This window comes from Thermobia domestica, chromosome 12, assembly GCF_964235325.1.
Source record: "Thermobia domestica chromosome 12, izTheDome1.hap1.1, whole genome shotgun sequence".
NCBI classification, from domain to species: domain Eukaryota; kingdom Metazoa; phylum Arthropoda; class Insecta; order Zygentoma; family Lepismatidae; genus Thermobia; species Thermobia domestica.
In genome coordinates, this window is record NC_137465.1 from 233,042,042 (window position 1) to 233,059,037 (window position 16,996).

The following is a 16,996-nucleotide window of genomic DNA, read 5'->3' on the forward strand; positions in this document are numbered from 1 at the left end:
AAGGTGGGAGTAATACATGGGGTATTAATTTCATGTATTGTGATCGGTCGATAGACATTATACTGCATTCGTCTTGGAACTTCTCTAAGAAAGAACTAGCATTTTCATTGCACTTACCACTAAATTTACTCATGGCTTTGATTTCGCTCATCTTGACACTTAGCTTTACCTTTCTTTTCTCACTCCTTGTTCTTGTGGTGTGATTGTTCCGGTCCGTAGCGTGCTGTGTCATGATACCATTTATATTTCGTTCATCAGTGATCTTCGGACAATTTTCCTCTAATATAATATCCTCCTCAGATTCCGGCGAAGGCGTATTTATATCCGGTGATTGGGGAAACTCGAAGCGATCACTGCCCAGATTATTGCGATAAATGGTGTCTCTAGCCTGTAACGTTTTAATTTCTTCCTGCATAGTAGCCAACTGGATCTTTTGATGTTTAACGGAAGATTCTATTAACGTTAAATCCTTTTTTACAGCACAGATTTCATGATTTTGATGATCGTGCTTTTCTTGACACTCATCGGCTAACCTTTTTAACTTCTCTTCAAACTGCGAGGATATGTCGTTCATCACCTGGACGATTGTTTGTTTCGTATCGTCTGATTTCAGTTCTATCCGTTCTATTCGTTTACTTAATTCTTCATACTGCTTGCTAGCTTCATTAAATTTCAGTTCTATCTTCTTTTCCATGGTCTGGTTAGCTTCATAGAACTTCTGTTCCATGGTCTTGTTAGATTCATTGAGCTTCTGTTCCATGGTTTGTTTTATCTCAGTCGTCATTTGCATAATTTGTCGCTGCACAGCTAACAAAAGTCGATCCTCAGATGACAAACTTGGTGTTGCACTAATTTCACCTGGATTACTGGTATTAGATTCCTGTTGCACTATTTCACTATCCATTTTTCTTTTGATGACCTTACCGCTTCGTAATACGGTTAAGTTCGTATTCATAAATGGTAATATCCAAGTAAATTCAGCCCTACTTTCCTTCTTCGGGAACTGAATTTTCAAAAGATCCCGGGTTTCGGCACCAAATTTTTATAACGACTCTATAGAAAAGCGTCGTCAACCTGGTCCGTCTGGTAAAATATAAGTTACGAAGCGATAATAACTTTTCTTTATGCAAGAATCAACTCAGATATTCAAAGATCATTAGCCTCACCTTTATTACTTGATATGTCTTAAATATTCCTTTCTAAAACCGTGAAACACATAAATTCACTTGACTAAGTCAACACATAACATGTACATAGCCACAACTATCCCATAATAATCTCTTACATATATTAAAAACATTCTTCTTTTTTGTTAATTTAAAATGAACATTCTACTAAGTATATTACATATTTATGAGCACTTTTTGCCCACGGTACAGGTAAATATTATACAAACTAAAGTATTTCGTTATAATATGCGGAAGACTGTTAGGTGTCACACATCTTGCAGTGGCATGATATAATATCAAAGCGAAAGAAACGCAGTACGTATGTAACATATGAATAATGTATGTTCTTCACAGATTTCCATAGTAAACATATGGATCCCGTATATTTGTACAATATACTGCTGTCCGGATGACGGATTTTTCTCAGTGCAGCCTTCTTATTCTAACCACAACTAAATTTACACGTAATATTCGTTTCATATGGTTTTGAGCTCAGCGTTCCCTTCAGCACTGAAGCTATATATAAGACATGAACCTAGTGCTTAACTTGGGATCCTAATCACATGTGCTCCCATTGGGAATCGAAGCCGTGTCTCTCACGCCAAGGGCGTATACGCTAACCACTTAGCCACGAGGAAGCTTAATAGTGTGTTCGTAAAAGAGTATATGTGACAGTCTATTTATATATATATATATATTCATCTACAATTTCTTCCAGCAAAATAGAAAAAAGAATATTGTCAATAAGTGTTGGCAAAGAACGACATAAATTTTACTGCCACAAAAGTTGATTTTCTATTTGCTCGAAAACCATGCATCATTTTGTTCAGCTCGATTGATCTATCGATTGATTTATGTCTTATCTTTAGAAAATATTTACAATTTAAGAAATAATGATATTTTTACTAAGTGCGAGGGCCATCCAGAAAGTAAAGAACGATTAGAGATCCTGGGCAACAGTTAGCTGCTATGTTCACCTCAGCGTGAACCAAATCTCAGTGCTGTGTGGTCACGCTACTGGTTTTTGCAGCAATTCAATTGGCTTCGCCAATCGAAAATCCCGCCAAATGTGAAGTACGGGGTGTCATTCGTTTCCTGAACGCGGAAAAGTTAAGCCTATTGAAATTTATAGGCAAACAAAGAAGGTTTATTATGAAAATGCAATGAACGAGTCATCAGCGAGGAAATTATGCATTATGTTTTCATCTAGAAATGACTAGGGTGCATGATGAAGATCAGAGTGAGAGAGAGGCCCAGGCCCGTATCCAAGGGGGGTCTAGGGGGGCCGGGCCCCCCTAAATTTTTGCTGGCCCCCTAAAAGTTTTACAGTAGGCTTGCAAAAGATCTATAATATGGTGATGAACTATCATATGGTTGGATCGGGCCCCCCCTAACTTCAGCCGGGCCCCCCCTGCAGTTTTGGGCTGGCTAGGTTGCAAAAACCCTGGAGAGGCCCGCAATTGTTACGGAAGAACTGAAGGAAAAAGACAAAGAAACAATTGGGGAAGGCCGACGTTTCGCTTTGAGCACGAATCTTTTCTACAAATTTCACGATCACTCCTACATGAACTAATGACAATACACTTCGGTTACTCAAGCAAGCAGTAGCAGCGTGGCGTAAAACTTTGTCTGCAGATGAGTATAACATCAGCATTGAAAAACTGGTCCCACGTTATAACAAGTGTCTTGACAACTATGGCGATTATTACATAGAAAAATAAAGTAAGGTAATGTGGCTTTGTAAAATAAAGTTTTGTGCTGATATCTTTTCTTTTTATTTAACCATGCGAAAATGTTCTTTACGTTCTGGATTACAATCTATTATTGCCCATACTACTATATATATTGTATCTGGCTTAGGTTGTAATAAAGCATTTGATGACGGTAACGTTCAGTTTCAATTTAACCTTAATAAATCGCATGGTTCTCGTAAAGCATCAATATTTATGTTTACCAAGAAAATAATGTCTCCCCTTTTCTATAAAGATGCTTATGTGAAAAAAAAATTCATAAATCGCAGATTGAAAAGAAAAACGCGGCAAGTGTTGTGTTTCAGACTTAAAACTTGTTCGTGAAGTTTCTCACGAGACGAAAGAAGGTAAAATCTTCGAGAGAATGTACGATTTTTCCACGAGGAGACATAAGTTTCACATCTTTTTGTTACGAGAGAATTTTAACTCCTGTCTCGTAGGTAACCAAGTAGCCCTTGTTGTTTGAGGTTTCAAATTACTCAAAAGCAAAGGAGGCAAATCGTATTTTCATCAAATATAACGTCTATTTCTTTTGGGACTTAAAATAATTACTTCTATTAAGTTAAAGAAAATATGATAAAGAAAATAACAATCCAAGTTACAAAGAAATATCTTTATTCCTTCTACATACGATACACAGCAGTCCTCTCTGCAAATCTAGTGGCTATAGTGCGTCCAGTAAGAGAACGTCTCTGACAGCTCTCAGTGACATTGCCACTACTCGCGTGTCAAGGATTTTTTCGGTGAAACTGTACTGGCAATTTCATTAATGGTATAAGACAGAGTCATGGTGGTTGGTAACACTTGTATCAAAGTAGGGGCTGCAATGTCCCACCGCATGAGGTAAGAAACGTCAGAGACCATCTCTTGTTGGCCATGCTATAGCACGTGCTTCTTTCGTGCAAGTAGTCCCGGGTTCGGTTACTGGTGGAGAGTACAATAAGAACAGTTTCACAATCAATCGCTCCCATTAATTATTCTTCTCCTTTAGCTTAAAGGACATAACCATGGAACGTTAAATTACAAAAAGAAATATTTCAAAAAATTCAATTCCACGATCCACAACATGACTAGGAACTGAAGGAAATAAAGGTAGCTTTTATTTTGTAGCATGTGGCTCAACATACATTGGATCCCTCTGCGTGTATTCCGTGATAACCCCCGTAAAATTCACTTGGTGTGTTTTGAGAAAACTGTATGTATTTTTCTCCAGATTTAGCTAATAAGTATGTTGTTTGGAGTTCAAATTCGTCAGAAGATTAAAAAGGGGATAAAATAAACCAAGTTAAAAATTTGTAGGAGATGCTATACTACATAAAGTGATAATAACAAGCAAATCCTCTTTAAAATTTTTACTATAAAATATAGAATTTGTTTCTAAATGGTGTACATCTTCTTTTGAACTTTTGCATTATATTCCGTGTTTATATTTGTAATTGGCCAAGGATAAGGCGGATTAAGAGTAAAATTAAACTCCAAACCTTCTACATACACACACACACACACACACACACACACATATATATATATATATATATATATATATATATATATATATATATATATATATATATATATAGATATAGATATATATATATATATAATGATGTATAAGGAAATGAAATCAGTTTTCACAATAGCTTTCCTAAAAAAGAAAATATTGATGCAATGCAGTTTATAGTTCCTTTAGTATTTCATCTCTACTGCTTAGTATTTGAATGAATTGGGAATGAAGGGGATTAAAAAGAATAAAACGTCAGACTAAATTTGAAGTTTCCGTATATAGAAATCCGGAAATTTGTGTAGAAGCATTCATCCGTTAGATGTCAAGTAAATGCCAAGATAAGGTAAAGATAAATCTCTTTAGAAGGTTGCTGATAAAAAAAAAATAGTAATTAATTGATTTACCCACATCATAGAATTTGTCATGACAAGGTTTTTGTCATTAATAATAATAATAATAATAATAATAATAATAATAATAATAATAATAATAATAATAATAATAATAATAATAATAATAATAATAATAATAAGAATAATAATAATAGAAGTAGTAGCAGTAGTTATTGTTGTTTTACTCCCAAAAAGTAAATTCATAAACATGGAAAGCCTAAAGAATATGTTCATACGTTCGTTGTTATACATGTGGAGCACGCAGTCATTTGAAAAGTGCCGTTTGACAGATTGGGATGTAAACGTGAAAAAGAAAAACACTTTAAAGTATGGTAACTTTAAATTTTCAACCTTTTTTTTTTATTATTATTTTGAAAATGAATAAAGTAGATGACGAGGTAATTTTCCTTTTATTATTTACATATCATTCAATTTTCACTCTAGGCATAATTATATTACATTATTACGGAAAAAGGAACGCTTTCACATCTTACCCTCTCTTCCGAATAGTTGCATAAAGTGTTCTCACATTTTGGTTTCAGAATGTAATGAATTGCACGAAGTGACCCGACATTTTGCTTTGGAAAGGCGACAACCCTAAAGTTGAGGTGGGAGGGGCGTAACATCACGGATTTTTGACATTACACTTTCAACTGATATGCGTATCCTACGTGGGGAAGAGGATCAAATACATTCTTTCCATAAATCAATAATTCTCACTGTGGGATATAGAGGCATTTCAGTTAGTTACTCATACACAATGGGAAATCGACAATAACCCAACTTTGGTTTATAGATTTTTTTCTTATATTTTATAATTTGATTCTAAAAGCTTGAAACGATTTACTTAATATAATGATATAAAATGACCATTTACGTTTCGAAAAGAATCGTCAGAGCTCCCGCTGAGAATGATTATTATCCGTAAAGTTTTCCTTAAAACTAGACAAAGCACCTGCCAAAAACAAAAAACAAGAAAGTAAATTATAACAAATAATCAATGAAAGCTAGACGTATATAGTAGCTTAATATTAATAAAGATAATGATAGGATCCTCGTATTTTTGTATGAGTTTATAAGTTTGAGCTCGTTTGTGCTAAAACTGTCTCTATGCCGAGCTTCCAACAATGACATTTTCTGTCTATGGCTGTAGCAATTGCTTCCGCTGTCGTACCTCCAAAGGCAAATCATGTATGTAAATTATATGATGGTTATTTTAAACGGACGTCACAATGCTTCTAGCAAAATCAACTCATTTGCATTCAAACTCCATAACGAGGAGAAGGGGGAACTTCAGATGTCATTTTACCAACTTCCCCCTTTCATGTTCATCAATTTTCAGTGTTGCCATCAAATAGAATTAAAAGTCTTGTTTCTTCTCGTGTATCATTGTTATCACTGTTGACAGGTCTCTTAGCGAACTAAGTTGTTTCTGGTTCGATTTCTGCTGGGAGTTCTCGTATTTCAGATTCCAAGAAGGTTGTTTGTAGACTGGCATCTTAGTAAATAGTCTCAGTGTTGGAAAGGAAACAAAATTACATTTCTCACGATGTCTTTGTAAAGAGTCTTTTAAGTAGACACTTCTTATTATCACTGCTATTTCTGTTTATTAGACTTTTACAACTGGCTCTCATAAGATTATAATGTTAGCGTGTCCGTTACTACACATGATAATAATTGAAGGGCATGGCGGCTCAGTGGTAGAGCGCTTATCAATGGTGCATGTGGTCCCTCGTTCGATTCCCGGACAAGTAAGCTTGTGCTGGACAACATCGTGACCTTGGGTTTTCTGAAGGGTATTCCCGTTTTCTTCCACTTTCTCATTCCACTAATTCCTCCATCACAATTAGTATAATAGATACAATCGTGGAACGTTAAACTGGAAGGTTTCAAAGATAACAATTGAACGATAGCGAAATTTTGAATTCAGTGTTTTTTTTTTAATAGACAGGTAGAGCAATTGTGTAGGCCGAGTTCGTTAACGGAATCAATCCGTTGCCATATTCAGGGCTAACGGTGAATTTAACGGTGACTATCCACATTAGTTTTCTACCATTATGCTAGAATTTACACGTCACACCGTTACAAGACAGGAAACAACGTCCAGCAGTTCCTATCTAAAGGATAAAATTGAAACTTCTAGACGTGATTCTTTCTTGCTCTCTTTAGCTAAATTTATATTATTAGGTTAATCCTTTCAGCAGATATCCTGACAATTGTGAATGCTACTTTCAGTTGTCAAAAAATGGCAATCAAAAATTTTAATACACAAATTAGCTACAAGCACATTTATGAATGTCTGAATGATAAGTTGTCAGGTACTGCATTGCCATCTGTTGAGTATATTGGAAATCACAACGTTTATACTTAAGTAGTGTGTTCTGCATTCAAAATTATGAGGGTATCTGCTGAAAGGGTTAAGAGGCCCCATCACGACGAAATTAATATACCGATAATTTCACAGTAATTATGTGATATCTTCAAATAGATAAAAGATAATCGAAAAGTGGAACAAGAGTTCGCTAGACAATATTATTTTACATATGATACCGTTATCACGACTTACTTATTTGTTTTCGATTTCCAAAAATTTAGAAATTTGTCATTTATTTCCGCGTTTTTCAATGGTTGCAAACAGAAAGCTACAAGGTGACTCGTGATAACTGTACCTCACGCGAAATAATATTGTCTAGGGCGCTCTTGTTCCACATTTCTATTATCTTTTCTCTATTTAAAGATATCACATAATTACTGTAAAATTAGCGGTATTTTAATTTCGCTGTGTTTAGGCCCCTTAAAGCCTATTTCTAAACACCACTTTTGGTCAGATGCGTGAACTACATTTTTCCAATTAGAATTTCACTAAATTACCTTTAAAATCAGCCTTCAAATGAGATTTTCATTTCTTGAAATTTTCTTCATTATTCATATAAGAAATGAAATCTATCAATGTAATGTCTCACGCTTATGCTCGGTAGACTATAGCAGATAGATAACTGATTTTGAATTATAATGAACTGGAGGGCCTTATTATTATTATTAGAGACCGGATGTTTAGGCACTAAAAACCTGGAAAATAGGCAGGCAAATAGGCACTTAAAATTTAAAAAACAGGCAGTAAAATAGGCACTAAAATGTAATTCGAAATAATGAAGATTAATACTCAATACCATTAAAAATAGATTAAAGTCATAGATAATGTTCAAAGAATATAGAAACATACGGTACTTGTTTGTTAAAAAATATCTTCTTTTACTGTATATACAAAAACGAAGCTTGTTATGCATTTCACATACTGGGTGAACCTGAAAGATGTACACATACTTTGGGAGGTGATTCGTGACATGAAAAGAAGACAGAAAGTTCTGTTGCATGTTGTCGAATTCTGCGTCGTGTTCGAGTAACAAGGGTGCCAACTTGGATTCGAAAATTGGAACGGAACATAAAGGTGCGCACATACTTCAGGAGATGATTCGTGAAATTCAAGAGGACTTTTCATGTCACGAATCACCTCCCGAAGTATGTGTACATCTTTGAAGTTCATCCTGTATATATATTGTAAATTACCACGTGCTTGTGTTTACAAACACATAATATACTAAAATATGTGTGTATTATGTTATATAAAATATATATTTTCCCAATGAAGGCTTATTTTGAAGAAAATGCATAGAATAGGCAATATTAGGCACTAAAGCAATTATTTAGAAAGTAAAGGTCAAAATAGGCAAAATAGGCAAAATAAAATTGGCTTAAGTCGAAACTATAACTCCCCATATAAACTTTAAAACGTTAATTTTGATCACATCTTTAATATTAAAAAATAGGCATTTTGCCTAACATCCGGTCTCTAATTATTATTATTGTTATTATTATTATTAGTAGTATTAGTATTAGTATTAGTATTAGTATTAGTATTAGTATTATAAGCTGGAAGTAATCGGAAGATGGAATAAGTGAAGTTTTAAGATGAGATGCTAGGACAAAATAGTAGATAATTTGATTCGAAGGAGAAAGACAATAGAGGTTGCCGAGCGGGAACGTTGATCCTACAAATGCATGCGAAAAGGCGGAGACAAAGGTAAGAAATATTGTTATTGTTACAAAGGAAAATGTAGAAGAAAATGTTATTTAGAAAGTGCCATACTCATTGAATGAGGGTGACCAATAGCTCTTTCTAGAGCTGGATACCCACACATAGCAACTTGCGAGCTGCAGGTGAAATGAAAGAGAAGAGTTTCGAAGGCATCTTCTGAAGCTATTCTTAACAAACAAGTACTAAGAAAACATTGATATTAATTTTGAGACCAAAATCACAAAAATTGGAAAAATATTCGTTGAAAAGCAGCTTGAAGAAAATCTGCTTGGTTCTTTGGCCCTGTCTGAAAGACTGAATCGACATAGAGTTTACCGAGTTCGAGCTGTAAGTTAGCAAGTAGTTCCTGAATGTCCGTTGTCGTTGGCAGAGATGGAGTGGGTAAAGTTTTCCGAGTGGGTTAGTGGGTCATAGGTCAACAGCATGTGACCCACTGTGACCCACCACCCACTGCAACCCACCGACTCAGTATGATCTACCGACCACTCTGCTCACTGTATTGTAGACAGTATCTTCTGAAGACTGATAAAATTGTTTTCGTTTTACTTTCAAGACCTTCATTTCCCTTCCTTTTCCATTTGTTTCTGTTTATTTACCTGAGGTGAGTATATCTAACCAAGTGAAAAAAGAACTTCAGGCACTTTTGAATATTGATATTTTTAATTGTAATAATAGCAATAGGACTTATACTACTACTTGGCTCACGATCAAGTTGCAAAGTCAAATGGAATTACTTTTGGTATACAGTTAGGCCTTAATCCAAACTGGGATGTTATATTGCTTTCATTATAATGCATAATATCCTAAGGAGGCATGAGGATCTGAATTTTTGCGAAAAAAATGACTATCTCGCAAGCCGTTAAACTTACGGAGCTGAAATTCAGTGTATTGAAAATAAACGGAATGTGTCCTATCATTTTTTTTTTAAATTCTCCTATATGGGGGAGGGGGCACTTTCTATATATGGAAAATTGGTAGTGTGTTGGTTTGGAAAAATGATCGAAAACGATCGATGTTATTTAAGAAAAAAATCAGGAACAAAAAATACAGTGCTTGGCTTCATATATCCATTGCTTTCTGCTATAATAATTGCTGAAGCTTATGTTTATTATATGGAGCGCTTACAGAACAGGACAATCAGCCCATAAAGTTGTGAGAAAAATAGGAATAAAATTTGTACTGTAAGCTTAATCATACGGAAATTTGAAGTTTGGATTCTACGCATAATTGTATGGAAAATTTTACACTTTTTTCCCTTTTACTTTGGTTTACTTACCTTGATTTGGAACTTTCAAATTTCATCCTTTTTTCCACTGAAAAGTATCGATAATTCAACAAGGATATAATTATACTATGATAATTTAATTTAAATTCATCGTAATTTGGCACATGGCAAACAGCAGTATGGTAATTGAAGGAGAAGGAGGGAAATTCCCATTCACCTCTCAACACTTTCCAGAAACCTCGTTCCCTTTCGCTTTCTAGAGAGGGAAGGGAACTTGGTAATGGCATCAAACCTTCATGTGTAATTACAAAAATTAAATTTAGAAACAAATAAGAAATCATCAGTTTATCAGGCTTTAATTGATAATTTATTCACAAGATTCCCTATCGAAGGCATGGTAGATGAAGTTTCTGTTCTCCATGAGTCGACATTACCAACTGACATGGTCGATATGGAAAAGATGTTGTATGGTGATAGAGAGATGATACTTCTTGCTGAGTATTTCAAAACTGACCTAGAAAAATCGTTATCAGACTTAAGTCTAACAAGCAGATTGTCGATAAGGAGTTGCAGAAATCGGGTAGAAGTATTATCAATTTCCACGACAGAGTGCAAATGGGGATTTCCCCTTATGAATTTACAGATGACTGATATTAGAAATAGACTAAGTGCTTAAACATTGTCTAACTTGTTGCTCATCAATGTTAATGGCCCACCGCTAGGTAAGCTCAAAGTAGACGATCTAGTTATTTCTTAGTTATCACAATCTCGAGTGACCAAAATCTGGCCTTCCATAACTTCGCATGGCTACAATGTCGTGAGCCAAAATCGCACCTACCAATGATATCACATGGCCAGAACATTGCGGTACGAAATCTCAGCTGGGTCAAAACCTTGTCGTCCGAAATTTTCCGAGACGAAATTTAGCCAAATTGATTTCTTCAGTATATAATGTTCAAAATATCGTTGTATACCGTACATAAATACCGAAAATAGCACATACAGTTAAACCTCCACTAACGAACATCTCCATAATATGGGCAGATGTTTTATTCCGGTAAGAATATATCTGTAGTGAACAGCCTATATCATGGACATTCTCAGATACGCACAGTAGGGAAAGTCCCACCTCCTAGCAGCATGTTACTAATATGCTATTTTATCTCAAACCTGAACGACTAACTTATGAAAAAAGAAAAACATGCAAATGAAGATAAGTAAGAAGAAGACCAAAGTGATAAAGTGCACCAAAGCTGAACAGGAAGATGTAAACGTATGACTAGAAAGAGAGAAAATCAGAGACGTTAAGACGTTCACCTATTTAGGAAGTCAAATATCCTCGGACAGAAGTGAAAAAAACCTAAGTTCAAGAAATAAAACTGAATCTTTAAGTTTTACGTCCCACGAATATATGCCGGCGGCATGCTAAAGGATACGGTCATGATGAGAAACGGATGAAATGGTGGAATGAAGAAAGTAGGAGGAAACGGGATAACTCCGAGAAAACTCAGCACATGATGTTTGTCCACCCCAAAGTTCTGTTGGTGAGAAAGCTGGAATCGAACCGAGGACCCCAAGTATCAGACCTACCACTGAGCCATCGCGGACCCGTAAGTTAAAAATAACGCAAGCTAAACAAGCATTCGATAGGAAAAGAGGATTGCTAACATCAAGGAATGTGTCGTTCAGACGTTATTAAGACTCCGATATGGAGCATGGCGTTTTACGGGTCAGAGATGTGGAGATAGGGTGAAATATCCAAGCTGGAACCATTTGAAATATAGTGTTGACACAGAATGCTGCACATATCATGGACCGAAAGGAAAAGGAATGAAGATGTACTAAAGGAAGTTAGTGAAGAACGACAGACCATGAAGATAATAGGAAAAAGAAGAAACAGCATGCTTGGCCATCTTATTGGACACTCCGATTGGATCATCGTGTTGATAGAGGGAAAGATAGAAGAAAAACCAGGAAGAGGAAGACCAAGTATAGAATATCTAGACGCAGTTACGAAGAAGAGACCTTATCAAAGTATAAAACAACTCTGCCAAGGGAGAGAAAAGTTTTAAACTTTCCATATTGCCCACCAAACTATGGGTTAGGAGAGGTAGAAGACCTCTTGATGATGGACTGTAACTATTCTGAATTCAAAGGTACGTATTTAGCACAGATTTTTCCTTCTTTCTGTGGTTTCGAAATTAATCTGAGTACAATACACTAGACAGAATATTCACTTCAAGAGTTTCAGCTGTTTCCAGCAGGTAATGACACAGACAACGTCGATTTGAATGTAAAGAAAAAATGTTAAAATTGTCTCCTTCTTTCCTTGAAGGCTGAATTTTCGAAAACGGTGGAACACGTTATCTCTTACTTTAAATAGGAGCTTATGTAGAGTTTATCATCTTCTTAACTTAAGAGATTCATGATATATAGAGTTGGCATAAATTTCAAATCTCTTGTGCCGCTTGGATTGACACTTCACTTTCCCCAAATAACTTACGTAAATAGAGTCTATTGAAAAGATTTCTCCTAATTTGGGTTTTAATTTTCGATTTTATATATTCATTGAGAACTGTCATTTTTCTCTTCTAGTGTGTACATTAAACATTGTCGAAGTCGTTTTATCATTATCATCATCTGAAAACCTCATATTTTGTTGTTGCTGTCAGTTTTGGCTCAGCAAGATTTTGTCCCGCAAGGTTTTGGAGATGAAACGAAATGAAGCCTTTGAGTTTAACGTCCAACGTTTATGTCTTCTAGGCCAAGAGACACATAATTTAGGCAATTGAATGATTATGTTAAAATCGGTGGTATGAGAATGTGAAAGGAAACGGGAGTACTCTTAGAAAACCCACGGATATGATGTTCTCTTATCAGAAACTTGTATAGCCGGGGATCGAAACCGGACCCCACGCTCTACCACCGTGAGACCCTTTCTCATCCCTCAAGGTTTCTGGTGACGAAGTTTTGGCCAGGCGACACTTTGGTCTGCGATGTTTCGATCTCGGGATTTTAATCGCATAGACATCAATGGACTAATATATTTATTTCCTTTGAACAATGCTGTAGTTAAAAAGAACAAGTGTAAAACTTAATTCACATATAGTGAGTCCCGTCCATGCTGTGGTCTACGAAGTTCCCTTTCACACTTTGACATTGAAAATTCATTGTACTTTATTTTTAATTCATACATGATGTGACTTAAATGTACCTCCCCATGTTGTGCCCGACAGACTGCCTTGAAGAGAAAGCAGCCCGGTCGTGGCTCGTCAGGTGCGTTCCTTCCAAGGGCACCGATCCTGGGGGGCTGAGGCCCCCCCAAAGCTCATGTGGGCCCCCTATTGTATTTATGAATATACAATATTTTGCATAATTTGAATGCATTTTGTCTTAAAATCCTGATATATATACCGTCTGCATCTGAATGACTCCCAAATTTACAGAGAAATCGGCGCCCTTGGTTCCTTCGGCTTTCTTCGCAGTGCACGAAGAGACACGAACTTTACCAGAAATTGGAAAATTGTGTACCAAATCGGCACACTATGTGTGAATGGTCGCGGGCGTAGCAACGTATGTGTGAATCAGCCTTAAGAATCAATAATTTTGGGCTATATCTAATTATTCATGCTGTATAGCCTACTACCGTCTGATTAGTATCATAATGGAATGTTTAATGACGATATAGTCCAGTTGTAATTTTGTCTTAATAGATGGCGAGATGTAGTATGCCATTAATTCTTGAGTTTATAAAATAAATAGTTTCTTCTTAGTTTTCTCCGACATTACGGATGAGGAGTTCTACCATTCCATATAATATTCTTCAGTTCAATTAGATCTATAGACGGGTATCTGTTTCATCTTTGGATCTTTTTTCAGTTATCCATTAATAACATCGTATAATCTATCTAAATTTTCTTCCTGTATATAATCTCCACTGTCTATTAATGACATTTAAAAAATTCCTTAAGAAAATGGTATATTACGAGGGAGGATCAGAAACTAAACTTACAAGGCCGATATTTCTGAAGTTTCGTCTGTTATAGATATATGAGGAATGTGTGGTAATTTTAACACTTGGAGTTGGCAACTGTGTAGAGTTTCAGGTACCTATGGCGCTAGTTGTAACCTTACTTTCTGATCTGTCCTTATATAATATGTATAATAGGTGATAGCCTGGCAACTCTGGATTGTAGATAGAAGTCTTCTTCAGATCGAGTGCTTAAAAATATGTAATTGTGTAATTTCTGTGATGTTGGCTGTAATATCTTCATACTGGAACAGTGGCGTAAGTAACAGTGAACATATTCAACAAATAACTATTAATATATATGAAGAATATTTACTTTTATATTAAAATATTTGAGTGTGACTGAATGTAAACAACTAAACAAGGCCTTGTAAGCGTTGCCAACCCACTCTATTCTTATAAGCACTTTCGATATATCGAAGAACTGGAATCGAAATGAGTTGTGGTGAGTGTCAGAAACCTGTCCCACGGCAGGAAGCTTTAAGCAAGGTACAGTGCGGAGCTTGTTTAAATTATTGGCATACTAAATGTGTTCGTTTAAAAGAATCTGATGTTGACTATTTAAAAAATGAAAAACAATTGTGGTTTTGTAATGTATGCCAAAAGTCAAGACTCAGCAGCAGAGTATCCAACTCTCGCGGAAATATACGTCTTATTACAAAGTTTAAAGAAAGAAATAGGTGATTTGAAAAAGAGTAATACTGAAAGAGAACAGGAACTAGGTAAATCGTTAGACCTCACGCATGAAAAACTTGACGAAACTATGAACATAATTAAAAATCAATCCGAAACCATAGGTGAATGTATGAAAACAATAGAACAGTTAAAGGAAGAAAATATTTCACTAAAAAAACAACTAAAGGATGCTCAGCTAGAAAGGGATGAAATTGAACAGTACGGAGAAGAAATACTATCGAAATATATGGTATTCCGGAAAAACAGAATGAAGATACATACGAAATTGTAAAAAATGTAGGTAGGGTGTTAGATATTGATATTACACGGGAATCTATTGATGTTTGTCACAGACTAAAGAAACCTCCGCATCAAACAGATAGTGGCATTATTGTCAAATTTGTAAGAAGAGAAGATAAAGATAAATTTTTAGCTAGAAGGAAAGTAAAAAGAAATCTAAGTATAAATCAACTGGGCTATATGAATGAAGGTATTGTCTATATCAACCAGAGTTTAACTGCGTACCGGAGAAAAATCTTTGGAAACGCGAGAAAATTGAAACGCAATGTCGGACGAATATTTTTGAGAAAAAGTCAAGGTGATTCTGTGATACAGTTAAAAACATTAGAAGATGTAATCGCATTGTCGTAAAATATTTTTGTGAAGTACATAGAAACTGATAGTTAGTCCTGACAGAAGTATCTTAAATATTTACTATCAAAATGTTAGAGGATTAAGGACAAAAACAAACGATCTATATATAAATACTGCACAATGTGATTATGATATAATTATATTAACAGAAACTTGGCTTAAACCTGATATTGTCGACTCAGAAATGTTTGATTATAATTATAAAGTGTATAGGAAGGATAGACTATATAAAAAAGGTGGTGGAGTACTCATAGCAATTAAAAACAAGTTTGCAGCCACTAATATTGAGATACATAATGAGCTTGAGAATTTGTGTGTTAAGGTAGTTGCATATTGTAAAACATTTTATTTTGTAACTGTATACTTCCCCCCTGTTTCATGTTTAAATCATTATCTAAATTTCTTTCAAATATTTGAAGAAAATGACTTGTTTCAGGAAAATAACGTGTTAGTGGCTGGAGACTTTAATCTACCACTAGTTACAGGTACAGACTATAATTTCTTGAACGGTGGTGAATGCTATCGCTCATTAGCTAATTGTTTGAGCCTACAAAATCTTCATTCTTTAAATAATATAAAAAACTATTTTTGTAGAACTTTAGACTTAGTGTTTAGTAATATTTCGAATGGTATTGTTGTCCAAAGAAGTGAATTGCCGATTATAAATGAAGATAACCATCATCCTGCACTAGAAATCACTATTCCGTTTAAAGGGCAAAATTATCCACTAAAAAATGAAACAAAAATTGTATTCAACTTCCAGAAAGCTAATTTTTTAAAACTAAACTAACTAAAAAAACTAACTCTATGGCCTATGGAACCCGGAGGTTCAGTGCCGCGTTCACAAAAGCTCTCCACTGACTTCTATCCTTAGCTAATTGCATCCAGTTTCTACTTTGTATTCCTATCTCTGCGAGATCCATCTTAATATTGTCCTCCCATCTGCGCCTAGGTCTTCCTAATGGTCGTTTTCCTATGGGTCTACCAGTCAAGACTTTGAAAGCGTTTCTACTTTCTTCCATTCTAGCTACATGACCTGCCCACCTAAGCCTCCTAGACTTGACGACCCTAACGATGTTGGGTAAACCGTATAAACTATGTAGTTCCTCGTTATGAAGCTTCCGCCATTCCCCATTCTCGTTCCTCTTGGGTCCGAATATTCTTCTCAGGATCCTGTTCTCAAATACTTTCAGTCCATGTTCTTCCCTCAGAGTAAGCGACCATGTTTCACAACCATACAGAACAACAGGCATGATTATCGTTTTATATATTTTAAGCTTCAAATTCCTCGACAGAATTCGCGACGACAAGAGATTTTGAACCGAATAGTAACACGAATTCCCTGCTTTTAGTCGACATTTAATTTCTTCGTGAATATGATTTTCGTCTGTTAATATTGATCCTAAATATTTGAAAGTATCCACTTTATCAAAAGTATTATTTAATATTTTAACGCCTCCACAATTTGCCGTATTACGGTCCCGACGCGCTTCCATGTAT